Source organism: Pleurodeles waltl, chromosome 1_2 (genome assembly GCF_031143425.1).
Source record: "Pleurodeles waltl isolate 20211129_DDA chromosome 1_2, aPleWal1.hap1.20221129, whole genome shotgun sequence".
In the NCBI taxonomy this organism is placed as follows: domain Eukaryota; kingdom Metazoa; phylum Chordata; class Amphibia; order Caudata; family Salamandridae; genus Pleurodeles; species Pleurodeles waltl.
The window spans coordinates 1,229,944,483-1,229,954,576 of record NC_090437.1 but is presented as its reverse complement, the minus strand read 5'-3'; positions in this window follow the sequence as shown (position 1 = coordinate 1,229,954,576).

Here is a 10,094-nt window from a genome sequence, read left to right as displayed (position 1 = left end):
ACTTGTGCCAGTCACACTATTGTGCATGACAGGCTGGTGTTCTCAAACCAGTACATCCCAGGTGAGACTGCCAGAGTAAGAGTTAGCCCAGACAGGGTCACTTGTAGGCCAGTGGCTTTTGTGCCCATAGAAGTGGGTGGGACTTTTAGCTGGAGAAGGGTGGTAGTCAGTACAGACCTCCCCCTTGATTGTCTCCTTGGAAATGACTACCCAGAGGTTAGTCAGAGCCCAAGAGAGGAACTGGTCCAGTGCCAGTCCTCTCCCAAGGATTCTGGAGTGCCTGCCTCTGCAGTAAATGCAAGTAGGCCCCAGAAGAAAAAGAAAAGGAAACAGAGTAGGAAAGGTGGACAACCTTTAGCCAAGGTTCCAGCAAGCCAAGGAGATTTGGCTCCAGTAGAGGAGAACTCCAAAAGTGGCTCTGATAAAGTCCAACCTGACCCACAAGAAGTCCTGGCTAGTCAGGCAACTGTTAAGCCTGAGTGGGTGGCTCCTCAGCTAACAGAAGAAAGAGTGGAAGAAGGGTGTTTACTACAAGATGTGGTAACCCCCCACTCTAATACAGCAGACAGGCACCCTGAACCCAAAGAAGCCTGTAACTTAGCCCCTTCCCTTGTAGGTGAAGAGCTAAAGGTGTGGTTCTGGGCACTGACAGCTGTCAGTGGCCTCTGCTGGGTGTTAGCCTTTATGGCTGCACTATCCTTGGCATGGTGGTCAGACCCCATGCCAAATAGCAAGTTAGGCCCCCTGACCCTCTTGGTCATGGTGGGGTTACTCCAGCTCTGGGTAACCTCTTTGGGTAAGCTAGGGGTGACCCTGGCTAAGATAAGATTAGCAGAGGTGGATACCTCTAACCCCAAAATAGAGAGAATGGGTGAAGACATAAAAAGCACAGACAAGAGGCAGTTCAGACTAGGTCCTATCACTGTGGAAGTAGGTCAGTTCCCCAGAGGGAATGACCTGAACAGGAGGATGTAAGGCAGAGTAGGCCCTGCAACAAACCAGCCTATTTCCTCTACTCTTCCTCGCCTGACAGACTAGGAAGACTCTCCCAGCTTTGGCTGAGTCTCCCGGCCTGTGGGCTGGGGGGGGCTTGTGTAAAGAAATGGCTCCCTGTTGCAGTTACCCCCCACTTTTTGCCTGATACTGATGCTGACTTGACTGAGAAGTGTGCTGGGACCCTGCTAACCAGGCCCCAGCACCAGTGTTCTTTCACCTAAAATGTACCATTGTTTCCACAATTGGCACACCCTGGCATCCAGATAAGTCCCTTGTAACTGGTACCTCTGGTACCAAGGGCCCTGATGCCAGGGAAGGTCTCTAAGGGCTGCAGCATGTATTATGCCACCCTAGAGACCCCTCACTCAGCACAGACACACTGCTTACCAGCCTGTGTGTGCTAGTGAGAACAAAATGAGTAAGTCGACATGGCACTCCCCTCAGGGTGCCATGCCAGCCTCTCACTGCCTATGCAGTATAGGTCAGACACCCCTCTAGCAGGCCTTACAGCCCTAAGGCAGGGTGCACTATACCATAGGTGAGGGTACCAGTGCATGAGCACTGTGCCCCTACAGTGTCTAAGCAAAACCTTAGACATTGTAAGTGCAGGGTAGCCATAAGAGTATATGGTCTGGGAGTTTGTCAAACACGAACTCCACAGCACCATAATGGCTACACTGAAAACTGGGAAGTTTGGTATCAAACTTCTCAGCACAATAAATGCACACTGATGCCAGTGTACATTTTATTGCAAAATACACCCCAGAGGGCACCTTAGAGGTGCCCCCTGAAACTTAACCGACTGTCTGTGTAGGCTGACTAGTTCCAGCAGCCTGCCACACTAGAGACATGTTGCTGGCCCCATGGGGAGAGTGCCTTTGTCAGTCTGAGGCCAGTAACAAAGCCTGCACTGGGTGGAGATGCTAACACCTCCCCCAGGCAGGAGCTGTAACACCTGGCGGTGAGCCTCAAAGGCTCCCCCCTTTGCCACAGCCAAGCAGGGCACTCCAGCTTAGTGGAGTTGCCCGCCCCCTCCGGCCACGGCCCCCACTTTTGGCGGCAAGGCTGGAGGGAACAAAGAAAGCAACAAGGAGGAGTCACTGGCCAGTCAGGACAGCCCCTAAGGTGTCCTGAGCTGAGGTGACTCTAACTTTTAGAAATCCTCCATCTTGCAGATGGAGGATTCCCCCAATAGGGTTAGGATTGTGACCCCCTCCCCTTGGGAGGAGGCACAAAGAGGGTGTACCCACCCTCAGGGCTAGTAGCCATTGGCTACTAACCCCCCAGACCTAAACACGCCCTTAAATTTAGTATTTAAGGGCTACCCTGAACCCTAGGAACTTAGATTCCTGCAACAACAAGAAGGACTGCCCAGCTGAAAACCCCTGCAGAGGAAGACCAGAAGACAACAACTGCCTTGGCTCCAGAAACTCACCGGCCTGTCTCCTGCCTTCCAAAGAACTCTGCTCCAGCGACGCCTTCCAAAGGGACCAGCGACCTCTGAATCCTCTGAGGACTGCCCTGCTTCGACGACGACAAGAAACTCCCGAGGACAGCGGACCTGCTCCAAAAAGACTGCAACTTTGTTTCAAGAAGCAGCTTTAAAGAACCCTGCAACTCCCCGCAAGAAGCGTGAGACTTGCAACACTGCACCCGGCGACCCCGACTCGGCTGGTGGAGAACCAACACCTCAGGGAGGACCCCCGGACTACTCTACGACTGTGAGTACCCAAAACCGGTCCCCCCTGAGCCCCCACAGCGCCGCCTGCAGAGGGAATCCCGAGGCTTCCCCTGACCGCGACTCTCTGAAACCTAAGTCCCGACGCCTGGAAAAGACCCTGCACCCGCAGCCCCCAGGACCTGAAGGACCGGACTTTCACTGCAGAAGTGACCCCCAGGAGTCCCTCTCCCTTGCCCAAGTGGAGGTTTCCCCGAGGAAGCCCCCCCTGGCCTGCCTGCAGCGCGGAAGAGATCCCTTGATCTCTCATTGACTTACATTGCGAACCCGACACTTGTTCTAACACTGCACCCGGCCGCCCCCGCGCCGCTGAGGGTGAAATTTCTGTGTGGGCTTGTGTCCCCCCCAGTGCCCTACCAAACCCCCCTGGTCTGCCCTCCGAAGACGCGGGTACTTACCTGCAAGCAGACCGGAACCGGGGCACCCCCTTCTCTCCATTGGAGCCTATGCGTTTTGGGCACCACTTTGAACTCTGCACCTGACCGGCCCTGAGCTGCTGGTGTGGTAACTTTGGGGTTGCTCTGAACCCCCCAACGGTGGGCTACCTTGGACCAAGAACTGAACCCTGTAAGTGTCCTACTTACCTGGTAAAACTAACAAAAACTTACCTCCCCCAGGAACTGTGAAAATTGCACTAAGTGTCCACTTTTAAAATAGCTATTTGTGAATAACTTGAAAAGTATACATGCAATTGAAATGATTCAAAGTTCCTAATGTACTTACCTGCAATACCTTTCAAACAAGATATTACATGTTAAATTTGAACCTGTGGTTCTTAAAATAAACTAAGAAAAGATATTTGTCTATAACAAAACCTATTGGCTGGATTTGTCTCTGAGTGTGTGTACCTCATTTATTGTCTGTGTGTATGTACAACAAATGCTTAACACTACTCCTTGGATAAGCCTACTGCTCGACCACACTACCACAAAATAGAGCATTAGTATTATCTCTTTTTACCACTATTTTACCTCTAAGGGGAACCCTTGGACTCTGTGCATGCTATTCCTTACTTTCAAATAGCACATACAGAGCCAACTTCTTACAACACACAACTAACCAGCCACCTCAAAGACAACGGCATCCTAGACCCCTCCAAGTCCGGCTTCAGACGAAACCACAGCACCGAAACCGCCCTTCTCGCCGCCACAGACGACATCAGACGCCAAATGGACAACGGCGAAACATCAGCCCTCATCCTCCTGGACCTATCTGCCGCCTTTGACACAGTCTGCCACAGCACCCTGGAATCACGCCTCCATGAAACCGGAATTCTAGGAAAAGCCCTCGACTGGATCGTCTCATTCCTCACCGGCAGAACCCAGAGAGTCCGCCTCCCCACCTTCCGCTCCGAAGCCACCGACATCATCTGCGGCGTCCCCCAAGGCTCATCCCTCAGCCCGACGCATCTACATGGCCCCCTCCCACAAGTGGCCCGACAACACAACCTCAACATTCTCACCTACGCCGACGACACCCAGCTCATCCTCTCACTCACCAAATACCCACGCACAGCCAAAACCAACCTCCACGAGGGGATGAAATCCATCGCCGAATGGATGAGAATCAGCCGTCTGAAACTGAACTCAGACAAGACGGAGGTCCTCATCCTCGGATCCACCCCCTCCGCCTGGGACGACTCCTGGTGGCCCACCGCACTAGGAACCCCACCGACACCGACCAACCACGCTCGCAACCTGGGCTTCATCCTCGACTCCTCCCTCACCTTGTCTAAACAGGTCAACGCAGTTTCCTCCTCCTGCTACAACACACTCCGCATGCTCCGCAGAATCTACAAGTGGATCCTGACAGAAACAAGAACGGTGACACAGGCCCTCGTCAGCAGCAGGCTGGACTATGGCAACACACTCTACACAGGCATCCCAGCGAAAGACCTACTACGCCTCCAACGCATCCAAAATGCCTCTGCCCGACTGATCCTCAACGTACCCCGCCACATCTCCCACCACCTGAGAAACCTTCACTGGCTCCCAGTGAACAAAAGGATCACTTTCAAGCTTCTTACCCACACTCACAAAGCGCTCCACGACACCGGACCAGCCTACCTAAACAACAGACTCAGCTTCTACACCCCCACCCATCAGCTCCGCTCCTCTAACCTCGCCGTCGTCCCCCGCATCCGAAGAAAGACCTCCGGCGGCAGATCCTTCTCATACCTCGCCGCCAAAACCTGGAACACCCTCCCCACCAACCTGCGACAGACTCAAGACCTACTCACCTTCAGAAGACTCCTCAAGACCTGGTTCTTCGACCAGTAACACCAGCTCCCCCCTGCCCCCCCCACCCCCTCCCAGCACCTTGAAACCCTCACGGGTACGTAGTGCGCTTTATAAATCCTATGATTGAGCAACATGACAAGATACCTCATGTCACTTGGAAAAAGTGAAAAAGGACCAGCAAAGTTCATTGCAAACTTATCCCAAGGTGCTTCAGGAAAGGGAACTGGCTGCAATGGCATGCTCATAGTCTTCCAATGCTTGAGACAGTGGGCATTCACGGCAGTTGTCTACTGTAGAGCTCACCTGTGCATCCAAATAAGGCCACCAGTAGTGTTGCTTTAACCACTTAACAGTTCTTCTAACACCTTGGTGTCCCTGATGAGCTAACGTAATCAAGCATTTTTTTCAACCCCTCTGGTAGCACAAACAAGATATGCCACATTTTCAAGCCACCCACAATAGATAGTTCTTCAGACACCAGTGAAAACACCTTTAGGTCACCTGTCAAATTCATACTTTCTTGCCATCCTTCCACAATACATTTCTTCACCTTAAACAAGTTCTCATAATTTACACGTCTTATTACATTGTCTCTTTGAATCACAACAACCCTGAGTCAGTTGTGGTCTGTGTAGTAGCCACACACTCATCAGTATCCAGGTTACTCTTCTCAGCATCATACAATGCCATTCTAAATAGGTAATCTGCTCTGTAGTTTTTTTCCCACCAGAAACATGCTTTATAAACAAACCGCTTTGACAGCACTCTTACCAATCTTGTGGACACTTTGCACAGATTACCACTCTAAAGCAAGAGAACTAAGGGCTTATGATCTGTTATAAGTTACAATTTCTACACCCTAGATGTACGACTTGAACATTTGCACTGCCCATGTACATGCTAGAGGTTCACGCTTTGATTGCTATAGTGACATTCTGCATGTTTTAATATTCTGAATGTGAATGCCACAGTTTGTTCTATGCCTGCTATTGAGTCAAAACAGCCCCCAAGACTGACAGCTACTGTTATTGAGCATTTGTATCCTGCTCCAAAAGCGCTCAAGGCAGGAGCCTCCACAATCACTTTCGTCACAGTACTGAACACTTCATCTAAACTTGAAGACCACTCCAATTTAGTTCCTTTTCTTAGCAAGGCTCTGAGTGGTTCCACCACTTGGGCAAACCCGTGCAGAAATCATTCGTAGTATTGTCAAGCCTAAGAAAGAGTGAAGTACATTTTTCTTTTTGGGTGGTTTGGCATCTTTCATAGCTTTGATAAGCAAAACTTGGGTTTAGTCCCACTGCTTGAAACAATGTGCCCCAAGTATTCCAACTCGCATGTCCCAAATTTGTATTTATCACGTCTTACTGTCATGCCAGAATTGGTCAGTACGGTTAACACTTCCATTAGTATCTCATTGTGTTTTTCTGTACTCTCATCAAACACCAAGAAGTCATCTTGGTATGCTTTGACTCCTTGCACCAGTTTGTAAAGATGTTCCATTAGTCTCTGAAAAACATTAGCCGCTGACGTGAGTCCAAACAGCAGTCTCTCATACTTATACATGACAAAAAGGTGTAATAAATGCTGTCAGCTCTTGAGATTCTTCTGCTAAGGGCACCTGATGATAAGCTGAGTATAAGTCAATGATGGAAAATACATTCACTCTCCCTAAATTTGCCAACAAGTCATGTATCCTGGGTATGACAATCAATAATGATATTTGTTTAGGGAATGCGAGTCTGCGCATAGCCTACCTCACCCGACTTCCTGTGTGCCACTACTACTGGGGACACCCATTGTGACGACTCACATAGCAGAAGTAAACCATCCTCACAAATCCGATGTTCAAATCCTCTGACCAGTTCTTCTGTATCTGAAATAAGTTCACTACAACTCTCTAATATGGCCTCAAAATTTGCGACTTCGGGTTCCCATCCTACATGAGCGATGGTTAACTTTCCTAAGACTACAGGATTTTCCACACCTGGCTTGAGATAGAGTCCCATTTTGGCCAAATCTCTCCTACCCACTATATATTTGCCTTTGAGTGCGACATACACCTTAGTAGTTCTACCCAAACATATAATTTCTAGTTCAAAATAACCCAACATATTGATGTCCTTTTCTCCAAATGCTTTGGGATGAACATTCATTGGCATGAGGGTAAAGCAGTTCCCCCAGTTTTTACGGCAAGTTGTGCTCTCTAAATAGTGATGGGCAATCCTGAATCTGCCATCATCTGGACAGTGACCTCGCCCACTCTTGCTGCACACAACAGCCCTTTTCCTTTGCAAATAAGGGATATAGCATAACAAGCAATTATCAACACAATGTTGCTTAACTTTTCAGGACGCATATCCTCATCTACATCCACCTTGTTTACACTAACCACACCTTTTTCCACTCTTACACATAACCTGGAAATGACCTACTTTTTTACATGTCAAACAATACTACCTTATGGCAGGACATCTCAGATTATTACTAAGGTGTGATTTCTACCTATAACATGCATAACCAGTATTTTTTTCTTGATGGCTTCCCCATACTTTGCAGTTGACTTTACCAAAAACACACTGACTCATCACCAATACACAAGTCTACATCCTTAACTGAATCAATGGGAACCTTAGCGTGTAGTACTTTGTACGATACCATTGACCTTTCAATCCCCTTTGCCAGGTCTAACACCTCTGATAATGATGGGTTTCTACAACTTGAGTCTTTCTGAAATTATCCTTGCAAAGCAATTAAAAAGAAACTAGTCGCGAACTGTCCACAGACACCATATTCAAATGTCGCAGCTAAAATCCTTAATGCCAAGACCTACTCCTCAATAATTTCTTCCATGGATCGTTTGCGCTTGAAAAAACCTGTGGCGTTCTAACATAATGCTAGGCTCCTCAAAGTAATGTAGCCTTGCAATTCCCTCTGAATACACATTCCAATCATTACCTCCCTAGATGTTTGGTGGTGCTGGTGTTTCTGGTAAATTGTCAAAAACTTCCTGCACTGCTTGTCCTAGGGTCCCAAACAAGAATGCTGACTTGCGCGCAGGTGTAAACACTCTACCATCAATGGCCACTAAATAATTTTCAAACATCTGTAACCACTGTCTCCACTTGATATTAGGTTTCACTGGTGACTGGAGGAAAGGAGGAGGCTGGACAAACTGCTGCAAAGAAGCCATTCCCAAGAAACGCAATGAAAATACTTGCATGAAATGCGAATCCTAAATTAACGTAAAACACACTCCTTTTAAATGTAGTTGAAGTTGTAAGGTTTCCCTACAACCGTATTCCTCAGGAAAATCTGAAATTATCCTAAATAAAAAAGGCCACACTCTTTAATTGGTTTGATTGTTGGGGTGTGTGTAACAATCCTTGTGCACGAACCAACACTGCCTAGTTGCATGTGTTGTTGCACATGATGTTACACGTGTGGACATCTTTGAAATATGCTCTGGTCTGTGCACCTGCATTTGGGCTGGACTGTTCCCGTTGGGAGCAGGACCACAACTGATTTGCATATGGCTGGGTCCAACTGGAATGGCATGGCGAGCAAAAAAACAAACATCTATTAAACCCAGATCTGTGACTGTGGGGTGAATGTTTGATTTGTTCTGCATTCCATCCATCATCTGTTTTTTGCTTTTGTTGCCCTTAGTGGGAAGGCTATGCCCAGATGTCAGTCCGTGCTCGTTATGTCACGAAATTCAAGATAACCTGGCTGATTTGGGGGGGGGGGGGGGGGATGGATACCCCAAAACCAGTCCCAGGATGCTTGTTTCTGGTCCAGGGAGGACTTGGCTTGGCAGTTCGAGCTGGACTGTTCCCACGGGGAGCAGGGTCAAGACTGATTTGCATATGGCGGAGTTCAAACTGGATGGTGTGCAAAAAAAAAAATCAAAATCTGTGACCGGGGTGGGGCGAAGGTTTGATTTGTTCTGCATTCCATCTATCATCTGTTCTTTTTTCACTCAGAACAGTACATGACTCACTGCTATGCTGGTCAGTGCTTAAGAACAACCTGCAGATCGCGCTATGCCAGTAAGCACTTGGGTTGAAATCACTCACTCCAAAGTCAACATTGTTCCAACAACTCTGCAAGTTCTGAGATGTTGGCTTACACAGGGGGACATCGGAGCAAGCGGCAGAGTGTAGACTAAATCTGTTCCGCTTCGGACACCTGCAGGGCTTCATACGATGATAAAAGAATAAGCCACTTGGTTTCACTAAGTGAGCGATGGTAGTGCAACATGGTCTTCCTTCTCGTCACCAATATGTGATGAAAGGCACACCAGTATGCTCCAATAATTAAAAACTTTATTGAATCCTTTAAACGTCCCACAACCTAAGACGGACACCTCACCAAGCACGTTGGCTGCACCTCAATAGGTATAGCTGTGCATTGCGAGCACTCAGTCTCAGAAGCTTGAGTCTAACATAAATGTAACCACATCCACATGAGCGATGGTTAACTTTCCTAAGACACCCACTCAATCGGATTTTTCCTATATATATATATATATATATACACATATATATATACACACACACACACACACACATATATATATAATATATATATATATATACATACACACACGCAAACACAATAAAAACTCAGGGGTAGCTGTATCTCTGGCGTGCTGGTACACCTTTTTTACAAACCAAGAAAGGAGCATTCCGATGATATGTTTGTGTGTATACACAGACACAAATATATTTTAAAAAAAAATTTTTAACTCCTTACCTCCCTTTATCTCTAGCCACCCATAAACCCTAAAATCATCCCTTTTTCTCCGTTTTCATCTGCCCACCCATAAACACTGAAATCACCCTTTACTGCTACCCATCTCTAAACCCTAAAATCACCCTTTACCACTACCCACCCGTACATTTTAAAATCACCCTTGCCTCCCTTTACCCACCTAAACCACTTTTAAAAAATAACATTAAAATAATTAAAACTATGTTATAATAATAAGAAGAAAAAAAGTAACTGCTTGGTAAAGTACTGCATGGTAAAGATGCAAATCTTTACGTGCGTGGTACTTAGCTGCCTGATAAAAGTTCTGTGTGGTAAAGGCTGTTTCCGTTCCTGGTTGTCCCTGA